Source organism: Euprymna scolopes, chromosome 7, assembly GCF_053919585.1.
Source record: "Euprymna scolopes isolate OS-2025 chromosome 7, ASM5391958v1, whole genome shotgun sequence".
NCBI classification, from domain to species: Eukaryota; Metazoa; Mollusca; class Cephalopoda; order Sepiida; family Sepiolidae; genus Euprymna; species Euprymna scolopes.
In genome coordinates, this window is record NC_136488.1 from 157461325 (window position 1) to 157480410 (window position 19086).

Below are 19086 nucleotides of genomic sequence, written 5' to 3' on the forward strand. Positions count from 1 at the left end.
TCATGTTAAGCTAAATAATTAATTTCTATCCAACTTCCACCACTAGCAATCATTATGCTGTTGTCTCACTGACCACCTTATCCCTGAGTGCCGTTCAGGCCTTGATAAGTTGGGGCTGTGATGTCGAAAAAAAAAATCCCCTATTGAAATGCGTTTATTTTGATCATTCAAATTTGATATTACATGTTAAAACGTTCATCACTTGATGCCATGCATATCTAAGAAAGCGTGTTTTACTATTGGGCCATTAAGTTCTTGGCTTGCTTAAAATTTCTCTGGGGCAAATAAGGTTCTTAATAATGCAGGTCTAATCCTGATTCATAATCCCATCATTCAGTTTACGCACTCTGATAGCAGAATTATGTTGGCCATAACAGTCTACTTCATGAGTACCTAAACCTTTCAATCGATTAAATTTTCTGACAAAATCATACATTGTTGCCCCAAATAAATCAAAGTTGCTTTCATTTTACATCAGTCTACTGCGTGATATATTCTCTATCCTCACTACAATCACCTGAGGTCATTATTTGGTTGTTACACTGCTTATAATTCTTTTACTTGAATCACCATTTATCAAGGCCCGAAGGCCACTCGAGGATAAGTTAATGAATGAAAGGTAGTAGTGTAGTAATCGTTAATGACGTAGATTGAGTAGAATTCGATTTTATGTAGTAACTTGTTTACATTAGATTTGAAGGCTATCATGTTGTATTCAACCGGGAAGCAGGCGAGTGGAACAGTGTTCCAAAGGAGGGCAGTTCTGGGAAAGAAGCTTTGTTCATGTAATCTGTGTTTAGATTTAGGCACAGATAGAGTGGGGGAAATCATATAGAGTGGTTGTAGCTAGTCGAGTGCTTTTTGTGAAAGTTTGGCAAGGGGGGGAACCATATATTACAGTTCAGTCGAGCACTTGCCATGAAAATGCTGGTAGAGCAGAGACAGGCTTGAAATGTCTCTCCTGTGGGAAAGAGGTTGCAGGGAAGAGAAAAGGGCATTGTTTACTAGGTTTTGCAGCTTGTTTGGAACTCTATCAAGGTTGGATAGAGTGTGCCGAGCAGCTCCTGCGCAGATGTGGCAACAGTACTCTATTATAGGGTGTACCTGGTTCCTATACAATTAGAAGATTGTATTGACAGTGAGACATCTACTGAAGTGATAGTGATCAAACCATTTTTCCAGCGATATTGGCAACAGATTTGATATGTGTTCCATTTGAGATCAGGAGTGAAGGTCGGTCCCAGAGCTTGTCAAGACATTGAGCTTCCTCAAGACAAAAGCCATTCATTTTAATTGGGGTGTGATGGTGATCAGAGTGATTAGGAGAGAAGCTTGGTTTTCGATGCATGAAAATTAACCAACTACCTTACAAGATGTCACTTGATCTTTCCAAAGAGTCACCTTACTTTCCTGAGAGTTTTTTTTTTTTTTCATATGTAATATTTGATAGCATGTCCTCATCAGTTGCCAATCATGTGTGGTATAACAGTTTTGGTGGGCATAACTTATTCATTAAAGTTTTCTTTTTTTAATTTTATCGAACACATCTTTTAAATGTACATTTCTTTTCTTCAAATTTTTCTTATGAAAATTATGCTACCATATTTAAATAATTTCTTTTAGACTCTTGTAAAAAGCTTATATATTCTTTTATTTTTTAAATTCTGCAAGAACTGACTTGTTTGTAGTTGGATGATGCTTTGATTTACGTCTATCACTAACTTTAGCAGTTGCTTTTATTAACGTAAATGTTAAAAGAAAAGAGTTTAATTTTTAAATCAATTGATTTTGCAGAATGTTTTTTTTTTTTTTTTTTTTTTTACATCTTCCTGCTTTAGTTTATACTAGCATGGTATCCTGAGTTGCCAGGGTGGAGAGAGGTGGTATACTAAGGATATTGAGCAACCCTCAGAAAAAAAAAAAAACAACAACTTCTGTTTCAGTCAAAATAGCAGGGAGTGCCTGTGTGACTGCAAAAAAAAAAAAAAAAAAATGTGGTAGGTAGGCTCGAACCTATAACTCGAAAGAGGAACAGGAGATGAACAAAGCTAATGCGCTAGCTGTCACAGTCACTAGGGTCGAAATAACGTTTTTTTAAATGCACATTGAGATTGTTAGGCGTATGACTTGCAAAAATCTTGATGTATAAAGTGAATCCTCCTAGGAAGAAACGGCCCAGTTTACCCAGACAGAATTAATCTTTTTGGTCAATTTTTACATATTTTTTGTCCGAGAGATTGATCTTTCTAATGATACCAATTTTGTCATGGTCTAATGTGTCTGTCAAAAATTTTTGACACACACACACACACACACACACACACACACACACACACACACACTTTCCCTTTTATATAATAGAAGAAGAAGAAGAAGAAGATGATTTCATAGTGAAAACTAAAATTTTACTGCTGGAAAAAAAAAAAAATTTTTTTTTTCTTTTTCATTCATACATTGTAACAGAATAATTTTCAGTGTTTTACAAAAAAAAAGTATTGTATTAGCAGATTATCGTTTTTATGTTTTTTGCTTTCATAGGAGGGGGGCCTGTATTGGCTCGCATGTTTCTGATTGTGATTAACAGAATGAACTAAAAATTGCCAACACGATTTATGATTTGAAAGCCACAAAAAAGAAAATGTAAGATGACAGACGACACTTAAGCATACATATGCAAAACCAAAATGAATTTAACTGAGGTGACAAAGAGTTAGGTTGTAATTTTTTAGCTTTCCCCACCCCCACAAATAAAATAAATATATAAATAAAAATAATATTTGACCCTATAATTAATTAATTAATCTTAAATCAGGAAAAGAAAAAAAAAAGCGAGGAGAATTTGTTGCATTTAATGTCAGTACTATTTGATTATTCAATGACGATTTGACCATTTTCAGTTTGTTTTATAAATTACAATCAGAAATATTTGAGCCAATATGAGTCCTCTCCTATAGAAAGAACCAATTTTTTTTTTTTTTTTTTTTTTTTTTTTGTAATTTTAGTTGTAAATAATTATTATTTTCCTAGTGACGATTCATAGTCTGATATTTTGATGTAGGCATTAATTAATTTTGTTATTTTGGAAAACTTGAATACACTCCAAACAAAATACATTGTCATTGATATGTAAAAGGGCTACTGTGAATTAAAAACCATATCTATGAGATTATCCCAAGTGGAGAGTTTTGTAGTAAGATGTTTGTTCACATTACATTTAAATTTCTGCATTTCGGTACATTAAGGGAAACAGAGAGCAGGGAGAAAATTTCAAAGGCTAGTAGTGCCAGGAAAGTAGGTATGAGAGTAGAAAGCTTTCCGGCATCTGGGGACCTCTATGGTGAAGGTATAGGACTTTTCTGGTTGTCAGGCTGGTCAGAGGTATTTATGTTGAGGGGGCACCATAGCAGCAAGTTCATCAGAGCACATTTCATGCAAAACAAGCACAAGGTGTAAATATTCTGGTGATGGGATGAGGGTTGGGGCTTGGTAGTGTGGGATTTATTATATTAGAAGCTTTTAAAAAAAAAATTTTTTTTAACTCTGTCTACTGGCCCAGATGTGACAACAATGCTCTAGACATTAGCAAAGGATTTCTTTGTAGAGATATAGTATACAAACAGGTGTAAGAAGTTTTTTAACATAGTAGAAAGAGCCCACCTTCTTTGCAGCAGTCTTTGCAATATCTTCTATATATCAAAGAAGTGTTGCGGTAGAAGTAGCTGCTTCTATGTAAATAAAATAAAATTGGGGCAGGGAAATCACTTTGACAAACTTCTAAAACTTAAACCTTCAAAAAAATTCGCTTAATTGCTAATAAAATAGGTTAAGACTAGTCTTAGAGTCAAAAGTTTTTTGTTTTTTTTAAACCAAATTTAGAGTGAGAAGTTTTTCATCCGAATCCCCAGCTTTTCAAATAAGTATAGTTTATTTATGAAGAACTCTATTTGAGATGACGCCATCTTAATATAACTAAGAATGAATATAATGTTTTGCCATTTGACATGGACAAGCAAATTAATAAAGAAATTAAGCTATAAAAACAACTGAACCTGAATTGTATGCGTAGGCTGTTAAAACAAAGTCACACTCTATTATCAGTGATGATTAGGAGTTGGGTATTTAGTTCTCTCTCCCATCACAAGAACTGTGATATAATGATTGGGAGTTTAACTACTGCTCATATATCTTAGCTTTCAGTTTATTCTGATTTCTTGATATCTACTCTCCCTACTCCCCTCTGATGTAAACATTAATAACTTATTTAATTTAGCTATTAATTTCAGCTTTCATTGCGGATAACTCTTAGGTCATTCTAACCTCTAATAGTACAATCCACTCTGGTAATGTAAAAACAAAACATATAGTTGACAACCTGATACTGGAAGAGTTATTTCACAAATAAAAGAAATGCATAATGCATAATAGTTAAGTGTGGGAAGAGAACATAATATCTCAAACATGAAGCTATATATATATATATATATATATATATATATATATATATATAATCTGACAGAAGAGAAAAAAATGTTACTTTGACAGGAAGTAGTTCAGCTCAGAATTGCCTGGGATGACATTTGGTTTACATGATTTTGAAGGAATTTGGATAAATCATATGATGACATTGGTGTGTATATATGGCAGGCGGGCAACAACAGAGGTTATAATTAGTGATGGTACGATTCCAATATTTTTCCTGAATCTGATACAATTACCGAATCTGATTCTTTATAAATCTCTAAATATTAAACTATAAAGTAGATCTTTATCCTGATTACCATAAAAACACACGTTAAATGTGGATATATTTTCTACAAAATTAAAAACACATTTGTGGGTGGTAATCTATAGATTGTAGTTTTACTGGTAGTTTAAAAATCAACAAATATTTAATGTTTTATTATTACGTCCAGCAGTGCAAGATTTTGTTAACAAATCTGATAAAAAAGATAATTAAAGGAATCGTTTTTGGTATCGGAAAATAGACACAAATTTTTCTGATTACAATACCGATTCCAATACCCCCAAAAGTTCTGATTTTTCAATTCTGATTAACTGTCCCAACATTAGTTATAATCTAACGTTTTTTTTTTTTAAGATCTTTTCAGTTGTAAATATTATTTGATTGAACACAAAGTTAGATTCATATTCTTTGGATTACTGTTCTTCTCCTGAGTCTTATTTTCACAATGTTTGGCTGATGTAACCTCTGACCTTCTTCAGGTGTATCTTGTCAAACTCAGAAATTTATATAAAATTTTGAACAGAACCTTTTATTTAATCCAGGGGGGTAACATGCTTTCTTTCCATTAGCCATGGCCAGGTAGAAGTCTTATGTAATTCGCAATTGTATTATTGCCCGTACTGAGGATTGAACCATCAACCTCCAGAATCGTGTGACTTAAACTGAATTTTATCAAGTACTTTATTTGTACATGATGCGTCTTTGTGTACGAGTTTGATAAGATACATCTGAAGAAGGTCGGACGTTGCATCATCCAAACCACAGTGAAAATAACACTCAAGATAAGAATAGTAATTGAAAAAAATCTGAATTATCAATCCTCATCTCAAAAAATTTAGAAACGAAGATTGTTTTTTTACCGTTCAAGTAATTTATGCTATTTGATTGTATTTATTTGTAAATTGATTATAGATCTGTTGATTGCATTTTTGTTTTATTTGGACTACTATTCTCATTTTAGTGATTATTTTCATAATGTTTCGACCCATGAAACCTGTGACCTTCCTCAAGGACTTGTGATGCAATGGTTTAATGTTGGTTAATTATCGGTTCTAAATGAAAATCTATTTGCAGGTTGAAGATTCCATCCTTACTACAGGCAATAATAATTATAAATAACATTAATTAATCAGCATTTCTACCCATGTATGGCTAACAGAACAAGAACAAATTCCCCTCCTCCCCCACTAGATTAAATAACGGTTTCAGTCTGAAATTCCATATGGATTTTTGGATTTATGTAAACTAGAGGCAAATGTTTGTTAAAAGTTGTTCAATCAACGTACAGAAATACTTCAAATTTTAGAATTAACAACAAAATTAGTGACAGTTTAGAAATTCATCAGGATTTTGTATTGAGTTGATTTTCATTTGTGTCTTAGAAATATTGTCTGCAAAGTTTCATATGGATTGTCTGGAAGTGATATTGTGTGTTGATGATTGTGTACTTGTCTGTGAAATAATGGAAGACCTACTGGTTAAGTTAAAACCTTTGAGGAATTTTATGGAAAGTGAAAGTCTGAGAGAGAATATTAGCAAGATGAAACTGGTGATCAGTGGTTGTCAATTTTAATTGAAAAGGTTTTTTTCATCTAAAATGCAAAATATTTATCTACGCTATAGAAAATATTTATAGATAGAACTGCAGAGAATAGTGAAGGGAAAATTATTGAATAAGAACGCCCCCCCCCCTCCACTCCGATAATTAATGAGAATTCCTTTTACATTGTAATAAGTAGAATATTTAAACGTTTGATTGTATAGACGTTACTGAATATATTAGAAAACTTTTTTCTATCATTAGCCTTTTAATCTCACTGTCAGTTCGACAAATGAGTCAACTTTATGTACACACATATGTAAATAGTCATCTGCTAGATTGATAATGAACGCTTCCAAGTGATAATAACAAAGGAAATATAGAATGAAAAATTCTCAGACAGTATTTTTCATTCAATCTTATAAATCGTGCTAGATTATTTGAGTTATGCTTAAAAATGAAGACATTATTTATGTATAATGTATGTATATATATATTTTATATATTTTCTAGCATTTCAGCCCGGCGTTGCCCGGGTGTTTGGAGGTGTGTGTTGAGAAAAAAAAAAAAAAAGAAAGAAAAAGGTTGTAGTAGGAAGGCAGGCTTGAACCCGTACCGCGAAGGAGGAAAAGAACGGGAAAAAACATGACGTCTTTACTGTTATGACCACCACCAAACCGGAAATGACGTAGGTTCAAATTAAGGCTAGACAATCGAAAAGAGGGGATGACTTTCGAAAATATCGGCAAAAAAGTGACCCCTCCCTGTTGAAAAATGCCTAGTTGAGGGTGAAGAAATTAATGTTTTTAGCCAATTTTTAGGTATTTGTCGTTTGAAGGGTTGAACTTCAAAATGATACTGATCTTGTGAAAATCTGTCGCCTCTGTCAAAAGTTTTAGGCAGACATGCAAACACACATACATACATTTATATATTGGTAGTTCAAATTTTCGACACAAACTGATTGCCCTATCTCTGAATACCCTTTATGTAAAATTTCAAATGTTTAGACCAGAAATTGTCTGAGTAATTTGGTAGAGACTGCAGAGGTAAAATTTTTTAAAACTTTAATCTCTATTATGACCCCTTAACATTTATTGTTTGGGGCTCAAATCAGGTTATTAAATTAGATCCATGTTCAAGGAACCTATATCTAAAATTTCGATTGTTCATACCTAAAATTGCCAGAGGAGTTTGGTAGAGTTCTCAAAGGTCAAATTGTTGAACTTTGACCTCTTAACAGCTAAATTTCTGGCCGAAAATGGATTACAAAAATTTTCCCAAATCTCAGTACCCAGTATATCAAATTTTGAGTCTGTAGACTTAAAATTGACACACAGACACTTTCACTTTTATAGATATATGGATATTGTGTCTGCCATTCACAACATTACAGTAAAACAACATATCAAATAGTTTAGAAAGAAAAAAAATCTGTTATGTCAGTCAAATAATTGTAAGAAATGAATTATTATTTAGTTAAAAAAATGTTTATTTGATGACTAAAATAGATAAACTATGTCATTTTTTTATATTAATGACATGAGCTGATTTTTGCTTTTATGGTTGTAATTTAAACATGTTTTCATTTTACCAATCTTCTTGCCTAGAATAAGTAATTTTCTTTTAAAAAAAAAACACTCCAAAAATCTAAAGTGGAATATAGTTTTTTTTATTATTATTGTAAAGAACATGGTAAAAGAATAATAAATAAAAATTGGCTAGGTAAAATCAAATATTGACTTAAACATGCATTGTTATTTATAGTTGGAAATCTGATTGCAAGCTCAATTATATATATATTTCCACAGCCAAACAACGCCGCAACACACAAGAGCCATGATAGTCAAGAAACTGGAAGTTCAAGACTCGAGTTTTGCCTTCATTTGGGCTCATCAGTTAAGCATATCGAAACCTGGGATTCAAAATCCGAGCTTCTTGCATGCAAGACAAGCACTCTCTGCCAACTGAGCAAATGCCCTGCACACAAGAAAGTCTATTAAGTAACACAGAACAAGCTCGGGTTTCGAATAGATAGCACAGATAGGATCGGGTTTCGAATCCTGGATTCGGATAAGTCTAACTGATGAGGCCAAATGAAGGCGAAACTTGAGTCTTGAACTTCCGATTTGTTGACTGTCATGGCTCTTGTGCACTGCAGCATTGTTTGGCTGTGGAAATAATTATATAATCTCTCACATTCTGAAAATATATATATATATATATATATATATATATATATATATATAATGGAGCTCCCTCAATCTTTGACAGACTATGGTTACCCATGAAGGGGTGCCTGCGCGTGAAAGTCTTATGGGCAGGAGGTGCGCAATCTCTAACCACACCTCTCCTGAGTAAACATTGTTAAATACCAGTGGCAAGTGAAGTGTACAAGACGAATGGAAACAAATGCTGAGATAAGCGGAGAGCACATACAGCACCTAGAATTCCCAAATGGTCACCCATCTGGTACTAACCAGGCTCGCCGTTGCTTAACTTTGGTGATCTGACGAGAACCGGTGTGTCAACGCGATTATGCCGAATGTAACTAACACAAGTATATATATATATATATATATATATATATATATATATATATATATATATATATATATATATATATATATATATATATATATATATATATATATATATACTTATGCATACACACGCACATACATGCATCTAATTAGCACTACATATGTACCATCTTATATTTCTCTTTCTCTTTTTATCCTGTCTTGTATTTAAGATCTATTTGAATGTGCTTGCCTTGGCGGGTTTAATTGCATACTTATGCTGTTGTTAACTGCTAGGCCAGTATCGAAATAAACTTTAGATTTTATATATTTATATTTTGGCTTCAGGTGGGATTCATTATATGCAGAAAAAGCCAATAGGTCAGTAGGTAACAGGCTAGATTAAACCTTCCTTCTCTGAACCAAGGTCACTTTAAAGATTAGATTTATGTCTGCTTTAATTTGAAAAAGCAATCTTTACTTTCTGTGTGTTTTTAGTTGCCGGAATGTTAGGATATAATTTTGCTGCCAATCTTAACAAATGTATGCCAAGCACATTTGACGTGTTAACCTTCTACTCGGTGGCTTATAGAAAAGGAGAGCTTGTAAAATAGATTTGACAGGAAAGAAAATGAGCCTTTATATTTGTTTGATATGAGTCGTCCCATCTATTATTTTTTGCAACATGTTTTATTTTATTTTTTATTTTGTTTTTTGTTAATTTAAGCTTAAGTCAGTCGTTTCCAAACAAAATGAATTTTCTTTTGCGTCAAAATTATTCGTCGCTGAAATGTTGCATCCCTGTGTGTTTTACAAGTGTTTTAATAGAGTGTGCTCCGACGAACTTAAAGCACATACCCTCTCAACATAAACACTCACAACCAACCTGACAAGAAGCAAAATCCCACCCCTACACAGTAGAGATCTCCAGATGCTGGAAAACCTTCTACTCCAATAGTTTCTTCTCTTGAACTGCTAGATTTTGGAATTCCCTCCCATTTCCCTGCTTCCTTAACTGTACATGCTTAAGTGCACATCTAATGTGAACAGACATTTCGCTGCTCAACTCCCTACATACTGTCCTTATAGATATCTCGAATATTAGACTCTTACGTCCAAGTGCTACTGTGGCTTGGTTGGGATGAAATAGCAGTAAAAACATTTTTTTATTTAATTTAATAAGTTTTTTTCAGCAGGATATTTTGACATTATGTCAACCTTTCGTTTTTTTTTAATCTTTATTTCTCCCTAAAATATTTGGATATTATTCCCTTGTAAAAGTTGTCAGATGATCAAAATACCCATTAAAAATGACGTTTTCTTTTTATTGCAATATATATATCTATTTATATAAAGTTAGATATGTTTATATGTTTGTATTGACATGATTCATTCCTAAGCTAGTTAAACACTCATTCTGAATTTGAAACACAGCTACTAGGTATGAGGATGTAATATCTGGGCTATATTTACTTTTATGAAAAATGGACAAAGAGAGGAGTGGAAGCCCTTTGTGAATTCAGATTCATTTGATTTCTGTAAAATGTTAACAATACGTATTAGACATCAGTTAATATAAATATTCCTCAAAATTCAGATTCTTTGAAATATTTAAAAATTTTTTTAGAAGGTACATTGTGGACACTTCGCAATTTGAAAATCCATTTTGTCATTTTTAACATGTAAACGACCGTAATTGACTGGCTATTCAGAATAAAATATCTATTTTGTAGGATGTAAGCTATCAATAATGACAAACTCTGAGAAAATAGACTTCACTTTATTATATAGATACAAGGGTCATTCCAAAATTAAGGCCTCTTATTTTTTAACTCGAAATCTAAAATGTTGAAGAGCTCCAAAGATGGGAGTGGTACCATTAAAATAGGTGACCTTTTGTGCTTCAGAATATATCTTTCTACATAGGCACCACCATTCTCAATGCACTTTTGCCAGCTCCTTTTGGTGCCTTGGTAATAAAAGTCTGGAGCATGCTTTGTCACTCACATCTCTGTCAGCACTCTGAAATCGATGAACCCATCTCCTAACCGTGCTGACAGCAACTGCTTTCGCCCCATAAACATTCAATAGGCACCGGTGAATGTTGATCAGCTTAATTTTTTCTATATGAAGAAATTTAATGACACATATTTGCTTTTGACACATCCATAATGAGTTGCTTTCTTAGAGTTTAACACCGTCAATATCTGCAATGGAGAGATGAAACTTTCAGGTCATGAACGCATGTTCAGTCATCATAACAATGCAATTTGTAATTTCTTCTGATCCATTTAGGTGGAATAAAAATAGGAGGCATTACTTTTGGAATGCCCTCACAGATAGAAGATAATAATGCATTTGTCTTGTGAATGTTCAGATAAGAGAAAGTTATTATTATGAAGCTCTATCAGAAAATATATTGAGCACCGTATATATGTACAAAGTTTGTTGTCCTGATTTATATTGCAACGATTGTTTCTGAGAAATTAGTTTTCACATACATATTATTATTGTTACCCACTAGGAGTTCTCACACAGGTCATCATCAGAGATTACTAACTAACAACCGGTGGTGTTCCCTGGAGTCTGAGTGACACCCTCCCCATCCTATCCGTGCCTAACTCTAAATGCAGATTCCATGAACAAAGTTTCTTTCCCAAAACTGCCTGCCTTTGAAACACTGTTTCACAAGCCTGCTTCCTGGTTGAATACAGCATGGTAGCCTTCGAATCCAATGCAAACAAGTTCTTGTTTAGCCGTCCCCATAAATAATCAAATTCTACACAATTTACACCATTAACGATTATTATACTATTACCGTACATTCATTAACCCATATCCTCGAGTGGCCTTTGGGCCTTGATAAGTGGTGACTCCCAAGTAAAAAAAAAAAAAAAAAAAATTCTTTCAATAACCATTACAAATGAATTAGCATTATCTAAACAGCCGCTTACCACCGACTTCTTGTTCGTAACGACCATTGTTCCTCACTGGAATTTGGATGACAACAAACCGCCTCACAGTCCCAGTCCTTTTTCATTCATTCAGTGGAAGTTTGGTTAGTTATTTTGAGGTTCCAGTGAGTTATTATTATTATTATTATTGTTATTATTATTATTATTTTTTTAATTTTTCATCTACATGTCTCATGCTGAGGTTAAATGTTTCATGAATGACTTTCAGGTTCTATTTTTTGCGATTTCACTTTACCCAGCAGCTGCCACATCATTAATTGGTCTTCTCCATGTCTTAAGCGGCATGCCATTGTGATTATTGATCTGGAGCATACTTTTGAGCATTTCGGATGACTGACAGTGTGTGACATTGTTGTATGTCATAATTTCTGATGCCAGCCTTTATCGTAAGGCTGATACACTGCAGCCGATACTATACTATTACTAGTGTTGGGACGATTAAACAGAATCAGGAACCGTGAAAAGTTTGGGGTATTGAAATCGGAATTATAATTTTTTTTCTTTGATTTTGATTAAAATTCAATTTTCTAGTGATGGTACTAATGCTGAAATGATAAGTATTTATTGATTTTAAACTACTAGTAAAACTGACATCTAGAGCCCCCCACCCCATCGAACAAGTGTATTTTTACATTTATTAATATATATTAACATATGACATAGGGTAACCTGAAAATTAAAAAAAAAACAAACAAACAAAAAAACAGTTCTATAGCTAAATATTTCAAGATTTTAAAAGAATCGAAATCTATAATTATATTAGAATTGGGAATTCAGAATAGAGTCAGTAATTGTATTGGAATTGGAAAAAAATTTTGAATCGGCCCATCACTATTACTCTTATTTCTGAGATTGAAACTATACTTTTACTATAGTTAATCCTTATTTTGATATACTATTTGTGATTAATCTACTATTTTTTAATGCTCATTTTGGGAGGATAGGGTCGTCTAGTATCAATTCTGATGTCATGATACTCAGACATTATCTCCTCTTTTTAGGCTGCAGGAGGGAAATGGTATAATGTATAGTGTAGTATCTGTTTTGTTGTCATGAGACCATCCTTCCATACATTACCTTCTCTTTTTAGTGTGGTAATGTATTATTTGTAGGTTTGTCATGATACCATCCTCCCAGGCAGTCCATGGAGAGACTTTTCTATATAAAAACAGATGATATAAAAAAACAAAAACAAAAAAAAAACTTTAAATAAAAATAAGTATAACAATAGTAATTCACAACAAATTGAAAATAATTGCAATCGATTAAGATTAATGCAGTATGATCGCAATCTTTGTAAGGAGAAAACATGGCAGAGATTATCAGTTGTATGAACCATGTAAGTTTAAAGTGTTTTCTGTTTTTTAAGGTGAACATCTGATAAGTGACTAAAAATGCAGCAAGGACATAATTTTGCCAACTTGTTAGTTGCGAACAAAACAATGTTATAATGGTTTCTGTTTGAAAAGCAGTAAATTACCAACCGAGAAAACTTGATCTTTGAAACTCTATAATATATATATATATATATATATATATATATATATATATATATATATATATATATATATTAGCCTGGGTGCCTGGTGTTACTCGGGTGTCTAAAGGTGTGTGTTGAGCAAAAAAAAAAAAAAAAAAAATGGTAGCAGGCAGGCAGGCAGGCTCGAACCTGTACTGCAAAGGAGGAAAAGAATGTGAAAAAAAAAAGTGACGTCTTTGCCATTGTGTCCATTGCCAAACCAGAAGTGGTGAAGGTTTAAATTAAGCCTAGTCAATCGATAAGAGGGGATGACTTTCGAAAATATCAGCGAAAAAAGCAACCCCTCCTTGTAGAAAAGTGCCCAATTCAGGGTGAAGAAATTAATGTTTTTAGCCAATTTTTCAATATTTATCGTCCGAAAGGCCGAGCTTCAAAACGATAACGATCTCGTGAAAATCCATCGCCCATGTTGAAAGTTTTAGGCAACATACAGACATGCAAACAAACAAACATAGATACATTTAAACATACAGGTGATATATATATATATATATATATATATATATATATATATATATATATATATATATATTGTTTATCTCTTATGATGTATCCCCAGAATATTGGAATTTGTATATACATAGTTTTTGTTTTGTTGTAAAATTGAATTTCTGTGCTTTTTGCATATAAAATTCTACAAACTTGTAGACCTATAACAGACAAAGGCTATCTCAGCAAAATATATTTGTCATAGTTTAAAAATGTAATTGATTTGTAAAGGTTGACCTGCCACATAAATCATATATATGTAAATCTTTGTTTGCAAAGCCAAGCCATAAAACTATATTTATAATCACGAAAGGCCAATTCAGCTTGCTACTAAATCAAAATTTGTAACCCAATGCCAGACAGGTAAACCATAACAACAGGATATAATAGATACTAGTGTATCTACCTCTCAGCTGTTGTCTTCCATTATTTAATTAGGCAAAATGATATCCAGAAGGACACTCGAGCAAATCAAAGTTGGATACATGATGATGCTAAAAATTGTAGGCGTCCACCTCCGCTCCAGTAATCCAAGAGCAAACATTAATAGAAAACAGAACATAATATGATTTAATATTCTGTTCAACCAAACTACTAAAACAAATAAAACACTGAAATAAAAAATATGCCAAATCACAAAAAGCTTTTCAGATAGAGCTTTATAACAATCATAAATGGTCATTTATCTCTTTGTTTGTAAATAAACAAATCGAGCACTGTAAAAGTGGCAATCAAATCTTTATATGAATAGATATTTGATTATAGCGTTTGCAGGCACCGATCCCATTAACTAGAGGGAAGAACTGCCAACTGTCAACTAGATGGTTGTAGGTTTGATCCCTGGTTAGGATCTAGCCATGCTGAAGAGCTGTGATACAATGAAGCAGTCTCCTGTGAATGAATGGAGATATATATCAAGGGTGTTTTTTTTTTTTTTTTTAGAGGCGGCAAACTTTAAATTAAAATAAATCACAGAAAAATATGTTACCATACAAATATGTTTATTATTATTATTATATTATTATTATATTATTATACAAATATGTTGTTTATTCCAAAGATTAATTTTCGACATTTATTATTTAAATACAGTTTTGGGCATATGGCCTCGCAGCTCGTGCATATATAGCATAATCTAAAGGACTAATTTTACAAATTCTGTGCATTAAATTAGGCTGTATTTTGGCAATAATGCGTCAAATGTTGTCTTTCAAGTGGTTTATTGTGTCTGGTTTATCAGTGTAGGGATGACTTCACACACTCCCAAAGAAAATGATCTAATGGGATTAAATCTCATAAACAATGTGGCTAGTTGACAGATCCTTTTTATGAAATTATTCCATTATCAAATGTTTCTTTCAAATGTCAGACATCTGGTTGGATGTCCCATCCCCTAGAAGAAAAAGTTTAAGAAAAATGAAAAAAAAAAAGAGAGAAATAAGTTGACAAACACTGCTTGGTTCTCATCTCTTCATGATAAATTGCCAAACTAAACTGAACTCAAAATAACCAATAGTTGCCAAATCTGCAATTAAAGAAAATGGTTGTCGATTTAATGTTCACCACCTCTAATAATATCTGAAGAGAAACAAACTCTAAATAGATCCTTTTAATTATCTTTTAATTTGATTTTGTTTAAAGCAGAATCTTCTACTGTTGGTAGTAATAAAACAATATTTATTGATTTTAAACAACCAGTGAAACTAAAATCTATAAATCATCCCCCATAAATATATTTTTATATTTAAGAAAATATCTTCGCATTTAACATATGGGAAAAATAACAAATCTAATAATATTTAATGATTTATAAAAAATCAGCATCAAAATCGGTAATTGTATTGGAATTGGGAAGAATATTGGAATCGGCCCACCACTAATATACAGGGTGGCCACAAAGTCTGGCTATATTATGTAGCAAGACTTCCACAAAGTTTGGCTACATTATGTAGCAAGACTTCCACAAAGTCTAGCTACATTATGTAGCAAGACTTCCACAAAGTCTGGCTACATTATGTAGCAAGACTTCCACAAAGTCTAGCTACATTATATAGCGAGACTTCCACAAAGTCTGGCTACATTATGTAGCGAGACTTCCACAAAGTCTGGCTACATTATGTAGCAAGACTTCCACAAAGTCTAGCTACATTATATAGCGAGACTTCCACAAAGTCTGGCTACATTATGTAGCGAGACTTCCACAAAGTCTGGCTACATTATGTAGCGAGACTTCCACAAAGTTTGGCTACATTATGTAGCAAGACTTCCACAAAGTCTAGCTACATTATGTAGCAAGACTTCCACAAAGTCTGGCTACATTATGTAGCAAGACTTCCACAAAGTCTAGCTACATTATATAGCGAGACTTCCACAAAGTCTGGCTACATTATGTAGCGAGACTTCCACAAAGTCTGGCTACATTATGTAGCAAGACTTCCACAAAGTCTAGCTACATTATGTAGCGAGACTTCCACAAAGTCTGGCTACATTATGTAGCGAGACTTCCACAAAGTCTGGCTACATTATGTATCGAGACTTCCACAAAGTCTGGCTATATAATGTAGCGAGACTTTGTGGACACCCTGTATAATTATAATAAAATAATAATTATTCATTTTTACCAACAGACACTTGTATTTCATGCTTATGCAATCATCGGTGTAGGGTAGCCAGTCATGAGTCGAACTCCACCACTAAGCCACCTTTTGCTCCATTTTTCAAGCTTCTACCTTAGGGCCACCAAACAATTGCCACGGAAATGAAGGGAATTAAGAACTATTAAACGCCGAATTCAGGCAAGTACATTACGTAATCTAGAGTGTTCGCATGAGCAGAAGTCGTGAACATTGCATAAATGCTAGTTGATTGCCTTAATTATAACTATACAGACAGTGCTCATCCTTAAGTATTCTTAAAGGGGCTTCATAATTATAATTAAATAATAATTGTTCGTTATATATATATATATATATATATATATATATATATATATATATAAATGTATATATATATATATATATATATATATATATATGTATTAGTGTTGGGACGATGAATCGGAATAAAAAAAAAAATCGGGACTTTTCAGGGTATCAGAAGCGTTATCGGAATCGGAAAAATTTGTGCATATTTTCCGATGAAAAAATGATTCCTTTAATTATATTTTTACTAGCAGGCTGCCAGGCATTGCTCAATTGTATAATACGGTTAAACATAATATTTTGATTAATGCAGATTTCGTATTTATTATTATATTGGACTCAATATATAATAATGATTTAAAAAGTTAAAAAAAAAAAAAAATGACTCGTGCGCCACCATTGAGAATCAAAACAAAAACTTTTAGCTTATGATTTACTTTTACCTTCGACATTAATGCCTAAGCTATGAAGACATGTTTGCTGCAAGGCTAAAAATTAAAACATAAACCAATAGCTATTACGTTATGCATGCATATTCGTAATGCAGTCGTTCGACTTTAACTGGCAAATTCCATTTTTTGGTAATTTTCACACTTTTGCACTGATTTTCTCCTGCTAAAATCCAAACATAAAGTTTTGCATGGGTTTGAATATCTTATATATCAAGTTTCATATCTGTAGACCAAAAACTGACAGAAAACTTTGGCAAATTTTTTTTAACAAATATATATACGCATACATAAATGTATATAGAAAGGTTTGTGTTTGCTATAAACTTTTTACGCAAATATTACGCAAGTATAAATCATGTAGAATATCTGCATGAATATAATTACACTTAATAGTTAACTAAGATGATCATCCCATAAGAAAACCGAAAAAAAACTAATAAAGAATAAAAATGAATGTTTAAAAGAATATGCAAATTAGCTAGATCTTTTGCAGATGAATGCAATTCCATGACCAGATATGACAAAGTTGTATTCTCTTTTTAAATAAATAGAAAAAAGGGGTTTTAATATGAATATCAATACAAAAAAAAAAAAAAAAAATATTATAGGACTAAAGATTTGATTTTCTTTAACAAAATCTTCCACTGCTGGTAGTATTGAAATAATAAATATTTATTGATTTAAAACTACCAGTAAAACTTAAACATATAGATCCCCACTCCACAAATGTGTTTTTTTTTTGAGTTTGAGAAAATATCGGCACATTTAGTGTGTGTTTTTACGGTAATTGTGAAAAAATAACAATGTTATAGTTAAATATTTAGAGATTTATAATGAATCGGAATCAGTAATTGTACAGGAATCGGGAATTTTATGCAGAAATGGTAACTGTAATGAAATTGGGAAAAATATTGGAATCATCCCATCAGTAATATATATATATATATATATATATATATATATATATATAATAAAAGTGACCTTGTTTGTCTGCAGATTGGTTTCTACCAAACTACTCTTTCAGTTTTTGGTCTACAGGCTTAAAACTTGATAAATGGTGTATTTATGACCTGTGGAACAAAGTCAATTTGCTTTTTAGTCAAAAAAATAACTCCTAAGAGATCAAATGCTCTACGCATGTGCAAATATACATTTATCCGTTTAACTAATTTGTCAAGTTTAATATGCATATGTCGTTTGCTCAGATAGCAGTAAATACTGCTAGAGACTAAATGTTTTGGTTTTGATTCTAGTTGATGCGACCCAAGCTATTTTTTTTTTTTAATTACGTATTGGGTACAATATCAATAGAAAATTGGCATAATAATAAATGTATGAAATCTGCATAAATTAATTATTTTAATTAAACATATTTTACGACTGGGCAGTACCAGGTTGCGTGCTAGTATATGTATATAAAATAAATAATGACAAAAGTCTTTATTCCAAGTTTCATGATGTTGACCATCTTACAGTTTATTCCTTTAAATACGTTGACATTCACAATTCTTGATAGCATCTGTTTCGTAACACAAAATCATTCATTTAATTATATTAATCAAACGTACTTAAAGGAATAAATTGTAAGATGGTCAATATTATGAAACTTGAAGTATAGACTTTTGTTATTTATTTATTATATGCTCTGTAATTATATTGAGCTTCAAAAATTAAGGATTGGTATAAATAAAAGGTGAAGTTTAATTGAAAAATACATATTTCCACAGAAATATATATGCACGTACAGTCATGCACACACACTAGTATAATTTAATTGCCATAAATATATTTGTACATTTTCATAACTTATTACCTGGCTCTACTTATATGTTGAGCACTGTTGAAGTAGATACTGAAAATCAAAAAATAATATATCTCCTTATAACATTTATGTGAATACATG

General features: G+C 32.2%; 1 protein-coding gene and 1 pseudogene across 11 annotated transcripts in view; one reads left to right on the top strand and one right to left on the bottom strand.

Moving 5' to 3' along the window:
• LOC145280100 (calcium homeostasis endoplasmic reticulum protein-like) overlaps nucleotides 1-19086 on the top strand; it is a 401340-nt gene that overhangs the window by 174734 nt on the left and 207520 nt on the right. The gene's annotated exons all lie outside the window — the stretch shown is intronic.
• Nucleotides 8717-8833, bottom strand: LOC145280470 (5S ribosomal RNA; annotated as a pseudogene).